Raw genomic sequence first — 16,051 nt, forward strand, 5'->3', positions numbered from 1 at the left:
AGGATCGACTCACACCACGGTGGCACGTGGGACAGCCCTGTGGGAAAGCCTCGAGGGAAAGCCTCGAGGGAAAACCACAGATCCTTTGATCCACGCGACGGGAAGCGTGACATTGCTGCTACAGCCTGGAAGGAAAGCACACGTGCATGCCCCCACTCGAGACGAGGCCTGACTCCCCTGGGGAGACTCCAGAAGTACCCAAAGATCCATGTCAGCCCCTGAGAGGAATCCTCGGTTCCGGCCCTGACTCCACACAAGGTTTTTGGCCCCAGTATCGACTGGAGAGGAATCCCGAGAGGCCCCCTAGCAACTTGCATGGGGACTGGCCTCTCCTGAGGCCACCAGGGCGGGTCCCTGAGGTCCCCGTCGTAACTGGAGAACACCTGCCGCAACTCGAGAAAATCCAGGAAGTTCTCCCTTCCAGGCGAGATGAGGCCTATTTCCGATGAGGCGTCTGGAGACTAATGACACCTAACCTCTGGAACTTCGAAAGGGTCTTTCACACCCTTGCTGCAACTCAAGAAGTTTACCGCCATACCGGTCTCCACACGAGAGAAAGCACGATGGTCCCGCCCACATACAGAGGAGCCACGTTTCCCCCTCGGAGCTCGAGATGAGGGATCCTTTCCCTGCTTCCAACGGGAAAGAATTCCCGGCATTCCCGTCGCAGCTCAAGAGGAGGCACTCTCAACAGGAAAGGCGAGAGGAACTCCATGGTCGTACCACAATTCCAAGAGTCCCCCAGATGTCTCAGTCCATTCCAGAGGAACCTCTTTGCCCTGCACTGGCTCATCTTTCACGCCGAGGATCGACTCACACCACGGTGGCACGTGGGACAGCCCTGTGGGAAAGCCTCGAGGGAAAGCCTCGAGGGAAAACCACAGATCCTTTAATCCTCGCGATGGGAAGCGTGACATTGCTGCTACAGCCTGGAAGGAAAGCGCACGTGCATACCCCCACTCGAGACGAGGCCTGACTCCACTGGGGAGAGTCCAGAAGTACCCAAAGATCCATGTAACCCCTGAGAGGAATGCTCGGTTCCGGCCCTGACTCCACACAAGTCTTTTGGCCCCGGTAACGACGGGAGAGGAATCCCGAGAGGCCCCCTAGCAACTCGCATGGGGACTGGCCTCTACTGAGGCCACCAGGGCGGGTCCCTGAGGTCCCCGTCGTAACTCGAGAACACCTGCCGCAACTCGAGAAAATCCAGGAAGTTCTCCCTTCCAGGCGAGATGAGGCCTATTTCCGATGAGGCGTCTGGAGACTAATGACACCTAACCTCTGGAACTTCGAAAGGGTCTTTCACACCCTTGCTGCAACTCAAGAAGTTCACCGCCATACCCGTGTCCACTCGGGAGGAAGCACGATGGTCCCGCCCACATCCAGAGGAGCCCCGTTTCCCCCTCGGAGCTCGAGATGAGGGATCCTTTCCCTGCTTTCAACGGGAAAGAATTCCCGGCGTTCCCGTCGCATCTCAAGAGGAGTCACTCTCAACAGGAAAGGCGAGAGGAACTCCATGGTCATACCACCATTCCAAGAGTCCCCCAGATGTCTCAGTCCATTCCAGAGGAACCCCTTTGCCCTGCACTGGCTCATCTTTCACGCCGAGGATCGACTCACACCACGGTGGCACGTGGGACAGCCCTGTGGGAAAGCCTCGAGGGAAAGCCTCGAGGGAAAACCACAGATCATTTGATCCACGCGACGGGAAGCGTGACATTGCTGCTACAGCCTGAAAGGAAAGCGCACGTGCATGCCCCCACTCGAGACGAGGCCTGACTCCCCTGGGGAGACTGTAGAAGTACCCAAAGATCCATGTCAGCCCCTGAGAGGAATCCTCGGTTCCGGCCCTGACTCCACACAAGGTTTTTGGCCCCAGTATCGACGGGAGAGGAATCCCGAGAGGCCCCCTAGCAACTCGCATGGGGACTGGCCTCTCCTGAGGCCACCAGGGCGGGTCCCTGAGGTCCCCGTCGTAACTCGAGAACACCTGCCGCAACTCGAGAAAATCCAGGAAGTTCTCCCTTCCAGGCGAGATGAGGCCTATTTCCGATGAGGCGTCTGGAGACTAATGACACCTAACCTCTGGAACTTCGAAAGGGTCTTTCACACCCTTGCTGCAACTCAAGAAGTTCACCGCCATACCCGTCTCCACTCGAGAGGAAGCACGATGGTCCCGCCCACATCCAGAGGAGCCCCGTTTCCCCCTCGTAGCTCGAGATGAGGGATCCTTTCCCTGCTTTCAACGGGAAAGAATTCCCGGCGTTCCCGTCGGATCTAAAGAGGAGGCACTCTTAACAGGAAAGGCGAGAGGAACTCCATGGTCGTACCACCATTCCAAGAGTCCCCCAGATGTCTCAGTCCATTCCAGAGGAACCTCTTTGCCCTGCACTGGCTCATCTTTCGCGCCGAGGATCGACTCACACCACGGTGGCACGTGGGACAGCCCTGTGGGAAAGCCTCGAGGGAAAGCCTCGAGGGAAAACCACAGATCATTTGATCCACGCGACGGGAAGCGTGACATTGCTGCTACAGCCTGGAAGGAAAGCGCACGTGCATGCCCCCACTCGAGACGAGGCCTGACTCCCCTGGGGAGACTCTAGAAGTACCCAAAGATCCATGTCAGCCCCTGAGAGGAATCCTCGGTTCTGGCCCTGACTCCACACAAGGTTTTTGGCCCCGGTATCGACTGGAGAGGAATCCCGGGAGGCCCCCTAGCAACTCGCATGGGGACTGGCCTCTCCTGAGGCCATAAGGGCGGGTCCCTGTGGTACCCGTCGTAACTCGAGAACACCTGCCGCACCTCGAGAAAATCCAGGAAGTTCTCCCTTCCAGGCTAGATGAGGCCTATTTCCGATGAGGCGTCTGGAGACTAATGACACCTAACCTCTGGAACTTCGAAAGGGTCTTTCACACCCTTGCTGCAACTCAAGAAGTTCACCGACATACCCGTGTCCACTCGAGAGGAAGCACGATGGTCCCGCCCACATCCCGAGGAGCCCCGTTTCCCCCTCGTAGCTCGAGATGAGGGATCCTTTCCCTGCTTTCAGCGGGAAAGAATTCCCGGCGTTCCCGTCACAACTCAAGAGGAGGCACTCTCAACAGGAAAGGCGAGTGGAACTCCATGGTCGTACCACCATTCCAAGAGTCCCCCAGATGTCTCAGTCCATTCCAGAGGAACCTCTTTGCCCTGCACTGGCTCATCTTTCACGCCGAGGATCGACTCACACCACGGTGGCACGTGGGACAGCCCTGTGGGAAAGCCTCGAGAGAAAACCACAGATCCTTTGATCCACGAGACGGGAAGCGTGACATTGCTTCTACAGCCTGGAAGGAAAGCGCACGTGCATGCCCCCACTCGAGACGAGGCCCGACTCCCCTGGGGAGACTCCAGAAGTACCCAAAGATCCATGTCAGCCCCTGAGAGGAATCCTCGGTTCCGGCCCTGACTCCACACAAGGTTTTTACCCCGGTATCGACGGGAGAGGAATCCCGAGAGGCCCCCTAGCAACTCGCATGGGTATTAGCCGTTCCTGAGGCCACCAGTGCGGGTCCCTGAGGTCCCCGTCGTAACTCGAGAACACCTGCCGCAACTCGCGAAAATCCAGGAAGTTCTCCCTTCCAGGCGAGATGAGGCCTATTTCCGATGAGGCGTCTGGAGACTAATGACACCTAACCTCTAGAACTTCGAAAGGGTCTTTCACACCCTTGCTGCAACTCAAGAAGTTCACCGCCATACCCGTCTCCACTCGAGAGGAAGCACGATGGTCCCGCCCACATCCAGAGGAGCCCCGTTTCCCCCTCGTAGCTCGAGATGAGGGATCCTTTCCCTGCTTTCAACGGGAAAGAATTCCCGGCCTTCCCGTCGCATCTCAAGAGGAGGCACTCTCAACAGGAAAGGCGAGAGGAACTCCATGGTCGTACCACCATTGCAAGAGTCCCCCAGATGTCTCCGTCCATTACAGAGGAACCTCTTTGCCCTGCACTGGCTCATCTTTCACGCCGAGGATCGACTCACACCACGGTTGCACGTGGGACAGCCCTGTGGGAAAACCTCGAGGGAAAGCCTCGAGGGAAAACCACAGACCCTTTGATCCAGGCCACGGGAAGCGTGACATTGCTGCTACAGCCTGGAAGGAAAGCGCACGTGCATGCCCCCACTCGAGACGAGGCCTGACTCCCCTGGGGAGACTCCAGAAGTATCCAAAGATCCATGTCAGCCCCTGAGAGGAATCCTCGGTTCCGGCCCTGACTCCACACAAGGTTTTTGGCCCCGGTATCGACGGGAGAGGAATCCCGAGAGGCCCCCTAGCACCTCGCATGGGGACTGGCCTCTCCTGAGGCCACCAGGGCGGGTCCCTGAGGTCCCCGTCGTAACTCGAGAACACCTGCCGCAACTCGAGAAAATCCAGGAAGTTCTCCCTTCCAGGCGAGATGAGGCCTATTTCCGATGAGGCGTCTGGATACTAATGACACCTAACCTCTGGAACTTCGAAAGGGTCTTTCACACCCTTGCTGCATCTCAAGAAGTTCACCGCCATACCCGTCTCCACTCGAGAGGAAGCACGATGGTCCCGCCCACATCCAGAGGAGCCCCGTTTCCCCCTCGTAGCTCGAGATGAGGGATCCTTTCCCTGCTTTCAACGGGAAAGAATTCCCGGCGTTCCCGTCGCATCTCAAGAGGAGGCACTCTCAACAGGAAAGGCGAGAGGAACTCCATGGTCGTACCATCATTCAAAGAGTCCCCCAGATGTCTCAGTCCATTCCAGAGCAACCTCTTTGCCCTACACTGGCTCATCTTTCACGCCGAGGATCGACTCACATCACGGTGGCACGTGGGACAGCCCTGCGGGAAAGCCTCGAGGGAAAGCCTCGAGGGAAAACCACAGATCCTTTGATCCAGGCCACGGGAAGCGTGACATTGCTGCTACAGCCTGGAAGGAAAGCGCACGTGCATGCCCCCACTCGAGACGAGGCCTGACTCCCCTGGGGAGACTCCAGAAGTACCCAAAGATCCATGTCAGCCCCTGAGAGGAATCCTCGGTTCCGGCCCTGACTCCACACAAGGTTTTTGGCCCCGGTATCGACGGGAGGGGAATCCCGAGAGGCCCCCTAGCAACTCGCATGGGGACTGGCCTCTCCTGAGGCCACCAGGGCGGGTCCCTGAGGTCCCCGTCGTAACTCGAGAACACCTGCTGCAACTCGAGAAAATCCATGAAGTTCTCCCTTCCAGGCGAGATGAGGCCTATTTCCGATGAGGCGTCTGGAGAATAATGACACCTAACCTCTGGAACTTCGAAAGGGTCTTTCACACCCTTGCTGCAACTCAAGAAGTTCACCGCCATACCCGTCTCCACTCGAGAGGAAGCACGATGGTCCCGCCCACATCCAGAGGAGCCCCGTTTCCCCCTCGTAGCTCGAGATGAGGGATCCTTTCCCTGCTTTCAACGGGAAAGAATTCCCGGCGTTCCCGTCGCATCTCAAGAGGAGGCACTCTCAACAGGAAAGGCGAGAGGAACTCCATGGTCATACCACCATTCCAAGAGTCCCCCAGATGTCTCAGTCCATTCCAGAGGAACCTCTTTGCCCTGCACTGGCTCATCTTTCACGCCGAGAATCGACTCACACCACGGTGGCACGTGGGACAGCCCTGTGGGAAAACCTCGAGGGAAAGCCTCGAGGTAAAACCACAGATCCTTTGATCCAGGCCACGGGAAGCGTGACATTGCTGCTACAGCCTGGAAGGAAAGCGCACGTGCATGCCCCCACTCGAGATGAGGCCTGACTCCCCTGGGGAGACTCCAGAAGTACCCAAAGATCCATGTCAGCCCCTGAGAGGAATCCTCGGTTCCGGCCCTGAATCCACACAAGGTTTTTGGCCCCGGTATCGACGGGAGAGGAATCCCCAGAGGCCCCCTAGCACCTCGCATGGGGACTGGCCTCTCCTGAGGCCACCAGGGCGGGTCCCTGAGGTCCCCGTCGTAACTCGAGAACACCTGCCGCAACTCGAGAAAATCCAGGAAGTTCTCCCTTCCAGGCGAGATGAGGCCTATTTCCGATGAGGCGTCTGGAGACTAATGACACCTAACCTCTGGAACTTCGAAAGGGTCTTTCACACCCTTGCTGCAACTCAAGAAGTTCACCGCCATACCCGTCTCCACTCGAGAGGAAGCACGATGGTCCCGCCCACATCCAGAGGAGCCCCGTTTCCCCCTCGTAGCTCGAGATGAGGGATCCTTTCCCTGCTTTCAACGGGAAAGAATTCCCGGCGTTCCCGTCGCATCTCAAGAGGAGGCACTCTCAACAGGAAAGGCGAGAGGAACTCCATGGTCATACCACCATTCCAAGAGTCCCCCAGATGTCTCAGTCCATTCCAGAGGAACCTCTTTGCCCTGCACTGGCTCATCTTTCACGCCGAGGATCGACTCACACCACGGTGGCACGTGGGACAGCCCTGTGGGAAATCCTAGAGGGAAAGCCTCGAGGAAAAACCACAGATCCTTTGATCCACGCGACGGGAAGCGTGACATTCCTGCTACAGCCTGGAAGGAAAGCGCACGTGCATGCCCCCACTCGAGACGAGGCCTGACTCCCCTGGGGAGACTCCAGAAGTACCCAAAGATCCATGTCAGCACCTGAGAGGAATCCTCGGTTCCGGCCCTGACTCCACACAAGGTTTTTGGCCCCGGTATCGACGGGAGAGGAATCCCGAGAGGCCCCCTAGCAACTCGCATGGGGACTGGCCTCTCCTGAGGCCACCAGGGCGGGTCCCTGAGGTCCCCGTCGTAACTCGAGAACACCTGCCGCAACTCGAGAAAATCCAGGAAGTTCTCCCTTCCAGGCGAGATGAGGCCTATTTCCGATGAGGCGTCTGGAGACTAATGACACCTAACCTCTGGAACTTCGAAAGGGTCTTTCACACCCTTGCTGCAACTCAAGAAGTTCACCGCCATACCCGTCTCCACTCGAGAGGAAGCACGATGGTCCCGCCCACATCCAGAGGAGCCCCGTTTCCCCCTCGTAGCTCGAGATGAGGGATCCTTTCCCTGCTTTCAACGGGAAAGAATTCCCGGCGTTCCCGTCGCATCTCAAGAGGAGGCACTCTCAACAGGAAAGGCGAGAGGAACTCCATGGTCGTACCATCATTCAAAGAGTCCCCCAGATGTCTCAGTCCATTCCAGAGCAACCTCTTTGCCCTGCACTGGCTCATCTTTCACGCCGAGGATCGACTCACACCACGGTGGCACGTGGGACAGCCCTGTGGGAAAGCCTCGAGGGAAAGCCTCGAGGGAAAACCACAGATCCTTTGATCCAGGCCACGGGAAGCGTGACATTGCTGCTACAGCCTGGAAGGAAAGCGCACGTGCATGCCCCCACTCGAGACGAGGCCTGACTCCCCTGGGGAGACTCCAGAAGTACCCAAAGATCCATGTCAGCCCCTGAGAGGAATCCTCGGTTCCGGCCCTGACTCCACACAAGGTTTTTGGCCCCGGTATCGACGGGAGGGGAATTCCGAGAGGCCCCCTAGCAACTCGCATGGGGACTGGCCTCTCCTGAGGCCACCAGGGCGGGTCCCTGAGGTCCCCGTCGTAACTCGAGAACACCTGCTGCAACTCGAGAAAATCCATGAAGTTCTCCCTTCCAGGCGAGATGAGGCCTATTTCCGATGAGGCGTCTGGAGACTAATGACACCTAACCTCTGGAACTTCGAAAGGGTCTTTCACACCCTTGCTGCAACTCAAGAAGTTCACCGCCATACCCGTCTCCACTCGAGAGGAAGCACGATGGTCCCGCCCACATCCAGAGGAGCCCCGTTTCCCCCTCGTAGCTCGAGATGAGGGATCCTTTCCCTGCTTTCAACGGGAAAGAATTCCCGGCGTTCCCGTCGCATCTCAAGAGGAGGCACCCTCAACAGGAAAGGCGAGAGGAACTCCATGGTCGTTCCACCATTCCAAGAGTCCCCCAGATGTCTCAGTCCATTACAGAGGAACCTCTTTGCCCTGCACTGGCTCATCTTTCACGCCGAGGATCGACTCACACCACGGTGGCACGTGGGACAGCCCTGTGGGAAAACCTCGAGGGAAAGCCTCGAGGGAAAATCACAGATCCTTTGATCCAGGCCACGGGAAGCGTGACATTGCTGCTACAGCCTGGAAGGAAAGCGCACGTGCATGCCCCCACTCGAGACGAGGCCTGACTCCCCTGGGGAGACTCCAGAAGTATCCAAAGATCCATGTCAGCCCCTGAGAGGAATCCTCGGTTCCGGCCCTGACTCCACACAAGGATTTTGGCCCCGGTATCGACGGGAGAGGAATCCCGAGAGGCCCCCTAGCACCTCGCATGGGGACTGGCCTCTCCTGAGGCCACCAGGGCGGGTCCCTGAGGTCCCCATCGTAACTCGAGAACACCTGCCGCAACTCGAGAAAATCCAGGAAGTTCTCCCTTCCAGGCGAGATGAGGCCTATTTCCGATGAGGCGTCTGGAGACTAATGACACCTAACCTCTGGAACTTCGAAAGGGTCTTTCACACCCTTGCTGCAACTCAAGAAGTTCACCGCCATACCCGTCTCCACTCGAGAGGAAGCACGATGGTCCCGCCCACATCCAGAGGAGCCCCGTTTCCCCCTCGTAGCTCGAGATGAGGGATCCTTTCCCTGCTTTCAACGGGAAAGAATTCCCGGCGTTCCCGTCGCATCTCAAGAGGAGGCACTCTCAACAGGAAAGGCGAGAGGAACTCCATGGTCATACCACCATTCCAAGAGTCCCCCAGATGTCTCAGTCCATTCCAGAGGAACCTCTTTGCCCTGCACTGTCTCATCTTTCACGCCGAGGATCGACTCACACCACGGTGGCACGTGGGACAGCCCTGAGGGAAAGCCTCGAGGGAAAGCCTCGAGGGAAAACCACAGATCCTTTGATCCACGCCACGGGAAGCGTGACATTCCTGCTACAGCCTGGAAGGAAAGCGCACGTGCATGCCCCCACTCGAGACGAGGCCTGACGCCCCTGGGGAGACTCCAGAAGTACCCAACGATCCATGTCAGCCCCTGAGAGGAATCCTCGGTTCCGGCCCTGACTCCACACAAGGTTTTTGGCCCCGGTATCGATTGGAGAGGAATCCCGAGAGGCCCCCTAGCAACTCGCATGGGGACTGGCCTCTCCTGAGACCACCAGGGCGGGTCCCTGAGCTCCCCGTCGAATCTCGAGAACACCTGCCGCAACTCGAGAAAATCCAGGAAGTTCTCCCTTCCAGGCGAGATGAGGCCTATTTCCGATGAGGCGTCTGGAGACTAATGACACCTAACCTCTGGAACTTCGAAAGGGTCTTTCACACCCTTGCTGCAACTCAAGAAGTTCACCGCCATACCCGTCTCCACTCGAGAGGAAGCACGATGGTCCCGCCCACATCCAGAGGAGCCCCGTTTCCCCCTCGTAGCTCGAGATGTGGGATCCTTTCCCTGCTTTCAACGGGAAAGAATTCCCGGCGTTCCCGTCGCATCTCAAGAGGAGGCACTCTCAACAGGAAAGTCGAGAGCAACTCCATGGTCGTACCACCATTCCAAGAGTCCCCCAGATGTCACAGTCCATTCCAGAGGAACCTCTTTGCCCTGCACTGGCTCATCTTTCACGCCGAGGATCGACTCACACCACGGTGGCACGTCGGACAGCCCTGTGGGAAAGCCTCGAGGGAAAGCCTCGAGGGAAAACCACAGATCCTTTGATCCAGGCCACGGGAAGAGTGACATTGCTGCTACAGCCTGGAAGGAAAGCGCACGTGCATGCCCCCACTCGAGACGAGGCCTGACTCCCCTGGGGAGACTCCAGAAGTACCCAAAGATCCATGTCAGCCCCTGAGAGGAATCCTCGGTTCCGGCCCTGAATCCACACAATGTTTTTGGCCCCGGTATCGACGGGAGAGGAATCCCGAGAGGCCCCCTAGAAACTCGCATGGTGACTGGCCTCTCCTGAGGCCACCAGGGCGGGTCCCTGAGGTCCCCGTCGTAACTCGAGAACACCTGCCGCAACTCGAGAAAATCCAGGAAGTTCTCCCTTCCAGGCGAGATGAGGCCTATTTCCGATGAGGCGTCTGGAGACTAATGACACCTAACCTCTGGAAATTCGAAAGGGTCTTTCACACCCTGCGGCAATTCAAGAAGTTCACCGCCATACCCGTCTCCACTCGAGAGGAAGCACGATGGTCCCGCCCACATCCAGAGGAGCCCCGTTTCCCCCTCGTAGCTCGAAATGAGGGATCCTTTCCCTGCTTTCAACGGGAAAGAATTCCCGGCGTTCCCGTCGCATCTCAAGAGGAGGCACTCTCAACAGGAAAGGCGAGAGGAACTCCATGGTCGTACCACCATTCCACGAGTCCCCCAGATGTCTCAGTCCATTCCAGAGGAACCTCTTTGCCCTGACTGGCTCATCTTTCACACCAAGGATCGACTCACACCACGGTGGCACGTGGGACAGCCCTGTGGGAAAGCCTTGAGGGAAAGCCTCGAGGGAAAACCACAGATCCTTTGATCCAGGGACGGGAAGCGTGAAATTGCTGCTACAGCCTGAAAGGAAAGCGCACGTGCATGCGCCCACTCGAGACGAGGCCTGACTCCCCTGGGGAGACTCCAGAAGTACCCAACGATCCATGTCAGCCCCTGAAAGGAATCCTCGGTTCCGGCCCTGACTCCAAACAAGGATTTTGGCCCCGGTATCGACGGGAGAGCAATCCCGAGAGGCCCCCTAGCAACTCGCATGGGGACTGGCCTCTCCTGAGGCCACCAGGGCGGGTCCCTGAGGTCCCCGTCGTAACTCGAGAACACCTGCCGCAACTCGAGAAAATCCAGGAAGTTCTCCCTTACAGGCGAGATGAGGCCTATTTCCGATGAGGCGTCTGGAGACTAATGACACCTAACCTCTTGAACTTCGAAAGGGTCTCTCACACCCTTGCTGCAACTCAAGAAGTTCTCCGCCATACCCATCTCCACTCGAGAGGAAGCACGATGGTCCCGCCCACATCCAGAGGAGCCCCGTTTCCCCCTCGTAGCTCGAGATGAGGGATCCTTTCCCTGCTTTCAACGGGAAAGAATTCCCGGCGTTCCCGTCGCATCTCAAGTGGAGGCACTCTCAACAGGAAAGGCGAGAGGAACTCCATGGTCGTACCACCATTCCAAGAGTCCCCCAGATGTCTCAGTCCATTCCAGAGGAACCTCTTTGCCCTGCACTGGCTCATCTTCCACGCCGAGGATCGACTCACACCACGGTGGCACGTGGGACAGCCCTGTGGGAAAGCCTTGAGGGAAAGCCTCGAGGGAAAACCACAGATCCTTTGATCCAGGGACGGGAAGCGTGAAATTGCTGCTACAGCCTGAAAGGAAAGCGCACGTGCATGCCCCCACTCGAGACGAGGCCTGACTCCCCTGGGGAGACTCCAGAAGTACCCAACGATCCATGTCAGCCCCTGAGAGGGATCCTCGGTTCCGGCCCTGACTCCAAAAAAGGATTTTGGCCCCGGTATCGACGGGAGAGGAATCCCGAGAGGCCCCCTAGCAACTCGCATGGGGACTGGCCTCTCCTGAGGGCACCAGGGCGGGTCCCTGAGGTCCCCGTCGTAACTCGAGAACACCTGCCGCAACTCGAGAAAATCCAGGAAGTTCTCCCTTCCAGGCGAGATGAGGCCTATTTCCTATGAGGCGTCTGGAGACTAATGACACCTAACCTCTTGAACTTCGAAAGGGTTTCTCACACCCTTGCTGCAACTCAAGAAGTTCTCCGCCATACCCATCTCCACTCGAGAGGAAGCACGATGGTCCCGCCCACATCCAGAGGAGCCCCGTTTCCCCCTCGTAGCTCGAGATGAGGGATCCTTTCCCTGCTTTCAACGGGAAAGAATTCCCGGCGTTCCCGTCGCATCTCAAGTGGAGGCACTCTCAACAGGAAAGGCGAGAGTAACTCCATGGTCGTACCACCATTCCAAGAGTCCCCCAGATGTCTCAGTCCATTCCAGAGGAACCTCTTTGCCCTGCACTGGCTCATCTTCCACGCCGAGGATCGACTCACACCACGGTGGCACGTGGGACAGCCCTGTGGGAAAGCCTCGAGGGAAAGCCTCGAGGGAAAACCACAGATCCTTTGATCCACGCGATGGGAAGCGTGACATTGCTGCTACAGCCTGGAAGGAAAGCGCACGTGCATGCCCCCACTCGAGACGAGGCCTGACTCCCCTGGGGAGACTCCAGAAGTACCCAAAGATTCATGTCAGCCCCTGAGAGGAATCCTCGGTTCCGGCCCTGACTCCACACAAGGTTTTTGGCCCCGGTATTGACGGGAGAGGAATCCCGAAAGGCCCCCTAGCAACTCGCATGGGGACTGGCCTCTCCTGAGGCCACCAGGGCGGGTCCCTGAGGTCCCCGTCGTAACTCGAGAACACCTGCCGCAACTCGAGAAAATCCAGGAAGTTCTCCCTTCCAGGCGAGATGAGGCCTATTTCCGATGAGGCGTCTGGAGACTAATGACACCTAACCTCTTGAACTTCGAAAGGGTCTCTCACACCCTTGCTGCAACTCAAGAAGTTCTCCGCCATACCCATCTCCACTCGAGAGGAAGCACGATGGTCCCGCCCACATCCAGAGGAGCCCCGTTTCCCCCTCGTAGCTCGAGATGAGGGATCCTTTCCCTGCTTTCAACGGGAAAGAATTCCCGGCGTTCCCGTCGCATCTCAAGTGGAGGCACTCTCAACAGGAAAGGCGAGAGGAACTCCATGGTCGTACCACCATTCCAAGAGTCCCCCAGATGTCTCAGTCCATTCCAGAGGAACCTCTTTGCCCTGCACTGGCTCATCTTCCACGCCGAGGATCGACTCACACCACGGTGGCACGTGGGACAGCCCTGTGGGAAAGCCTCGAGGGAAAGCCTCGAGGGAAAACCACAGATCCTTTGATCCACGCGACGGGAAGCGTGACATTGCTGCTACAGCCTGGAAGGAAAGCGCACGTGCATGCCCCCACTCGAGACGAGGCCTGACTCCCCTGGGGAGACTCCAGAAGTACCCAAAGATTCATGTCAGCCCCTGAGAGGAATCCTCGGTTCCGGCCCTGACTCCACACAAGGTTTTTGGCGCCGGTATCGACGGGAGAGGAATCCCGAGAGGCCCCCTAGCAACTCGCATGGGGACTGGCCTCTCCTGACGCCACCAGGGTGGGTCCCTGAGGTCCCCGTCGTAACTCGAGAACACTTGTTGCAACTCGAGAAAATCCAGGAAGTTCTCCCTTCCAGGCGAGATGAGGCCTATTTCCGATGAGGCGTCTGGAGATTAATGACACCTAACCTCTGGAACTTCGAAAGGGTCTTTCACACCCTTGCTGCAACTCAAGAAGTTCACCGCCATACCCGTCTCCCCTCGAGAGGAAGCACGATGTTCCCCCCACATCCAGTGGAGCCCCGTATCCCCCTCGTAGCTCGAGATGAGGGATCCTTTCCCTGCTTTCAACGGGAAAGAATTCCCGGCGTTCCAGTCGCATCTCAAGAGGAGGCACTCTCAACAGGAAAGGCGAGAGGAACTCCATGGTCGTAGCACCATTCCAAGAGTCCCCCAGATGTCTCAGTCCATTCCAGAGGAACCTCTTTGCCCTGCACTGGCTCATCTTTCACGCCGAGGATCGACTCACACCACGGGGGCACGTGGGACAGCCCTGTGGGAAAGCCTCGAGAGAAAACCACATATCCTTTGATCCACGACACGGGAAGCGTGACATTGCTGCTACAGCCTTGAAGGAAAGCGCACGTGCATGCCCCCACTCGAGACGAGGCCTGACTCCCCTGTGGAGACTCCAGAAGTACCCAAAGTTCCATGTCAGCCCCTGAGAGGAATCCTCGGTTCCGGCCCTGACTCCACACAAGGTTTTTGGCCCCGGTATCGACGGGAGAGGAATCCCGAGAGGCCCCCTAGCAACTCGCATGGGGACTGGCCTCTCCTGAGGCCACCAGGGGGGGTCCCTGAGGTCCCCGTCGTAACTCGAGAACACCTGCCGCAACTCGAGAAAATCCAGGAAGTTCTCCCTTGCAGGCGAGATGAGGCCTATTTCCGATGAGGAGTCTGGAGACTAATGACACCTAACCTCTGGAACTTCGAAAGGGTCTTTCACACCCTTGCTGCAACCCAAGAAGTTCACCGCCATACCCGTCTCCACTCGAGAGGAAGCACGATGGTCCCGCCCACATCCAGAGGAGCCCCGTTTCCCCCTCGTAGCTCGAGATGAGGGATCCTTTCCCTGCTTTCAACGGGAAAGAATTCCCGGCGTTCCCGTCGCATCTCAAGAGGAGGCACTCTCAACAGGAAAGGCGAGAGGAACTCCATGGTCGTACCACCATTCCAAGAGTCCCCCAGATGTCTCAGTCCATTCCAGAGGAACCTCTTTGCCCTGCACTGGCTCATCTTTCACGCCGAGGATCGACTCACACCACGGTGGCACGTGGGACAGCCCTGTGGGAAAGCCTCGAGGGAAAGCTTCGAGGGAAAACCACAGATCCTTTGATCCACGCGACGGGAAGCGTGACATTGATGCTACAGCCTGGAAGGAAAGCGCACGTGCATGCCCCCACTCGAGACGAGGCCTGACTCCCCTGGGGAGACTCCAGAAGTACCCAAAGATCCATGTCAGCCCCTGAGAGGAATCCTCGGTTCCGGCCCTGACTCCACACAAGGATTTTGGCCCCGGTATCGACGGGAGAGGAATCCCGAGAGGCCCCCTAGCAACTCGCATGGGGACTGGCCTCTCCTGAGGGCACCAGGGCGGGTCCCTGAGGTCCCCGTCGTAACTCGAGAACACCTGCTGCATCTCGAGAAAATCCAGGAAGTTCTCCCTTCCAGGCGAGATGAGGCCTATTACCGATGAGGCGTCTGGAGACAAATGACACCTAACCTCTGGAACTTCTAAAGGGTCTTTCACACCCTTGCTGCAACTCAAGAAGTTCACCCCCATACCCGTCTCCACTCGAGAGGAAGCACGATGGTCCCGCCCACATCCAGAGGAGCCCCGTTTCCCCCTCGTAGCTCGAGATGAGGGATCCTTTCCCTGCTTTCAACGGGAAAGAATTCCCGGCTTTCCCGTCGCATCTCAAGAGGAGGCACTCTCAACAGGAAAGGCGAGAGGAACTCCATGGTCGTACCACCATTCCAAGAGTCCCCCAGATGTCTCAGTCCATTCCAGAGGAACCTCTTTGCCCTGCACTGGCTCATCTTTCACGCCGAGGATCGACTCACACCACGGTGGCACGTGGGACAGCCCTGTGGGAAAGCCTCGAGGGAAAACCACAGATCCTTTGATCCACGCGACGGGAAGCGTGACATTGCTGCTACAGCCTGGAAGGAAAGCGCACGTGCATGCCCCGACTCGTGACTAAGCCTGACGTCCCTGGGGAGACTCCAGAAGTACCCAAAGATCCATGACAGCCCCTGAGATGAATCCTCGGTTCCGGCCCTGACTCCACACAAGGTTTTTGGCCCCGGTATCGACGGGAGAGGAATCCCGAGAGGCCCCCTAGCAACTCGCATGGGGACTGGCCTCTCCTGAGACCACCAGAGCGGGTCCCTGAGGTCCCCGTCGTAACTTGAAAACACCTGCCGCAACTCGAGAAAATCCAGGAAGTTCTCCCTTCCAGGCGAGATGAGGCCTATTTCCGATGAGGCGTCTGGAGACGAAAGACACCTAACCCCTGGCATTTCTAAAGGGTCTTTCACACCCTTGCTGCAACTAAAGAAGTTCACCGCCATACCCGTCTCCACTCGAGAGGAAGCACGATGGTCCCGCCCACATCCAGAGGAGCCCCGTTTCCCCATCGTAGCTCGAAATGAGGGATCCTTTCCCTGCTTTCAACGGCAAAGAATTCCCGGCATTCCCGTCGCATCTCAAGAGGAGGCACTCTCAACAGGAAAGTCGAGAGCAACTCCATGGTCGTACCACCATTCCAAGAGTCCCCCAGATGTCTCAGTCCATTAAAGAGGAACCTCTTTGCCCTGCACTGGCTCATCTTTCACGCCGAGGATCGACTCACACTA

This window comes from Capricornis sumatraensis, chromosome 21, assembly GCF_032405125.1.
Source record: "Capricornis sumatraensis isolate serow.1 chromosome 21, serow.2, whole genome shotgun sequence".
Taxonomy (NCBI): domain Eukaryota; kingdom Metazoa; phylum Chordata; class Mammalia; order Artiodactyla; family Bovidae; genus Capricornis; species Capricornis sumatraensis.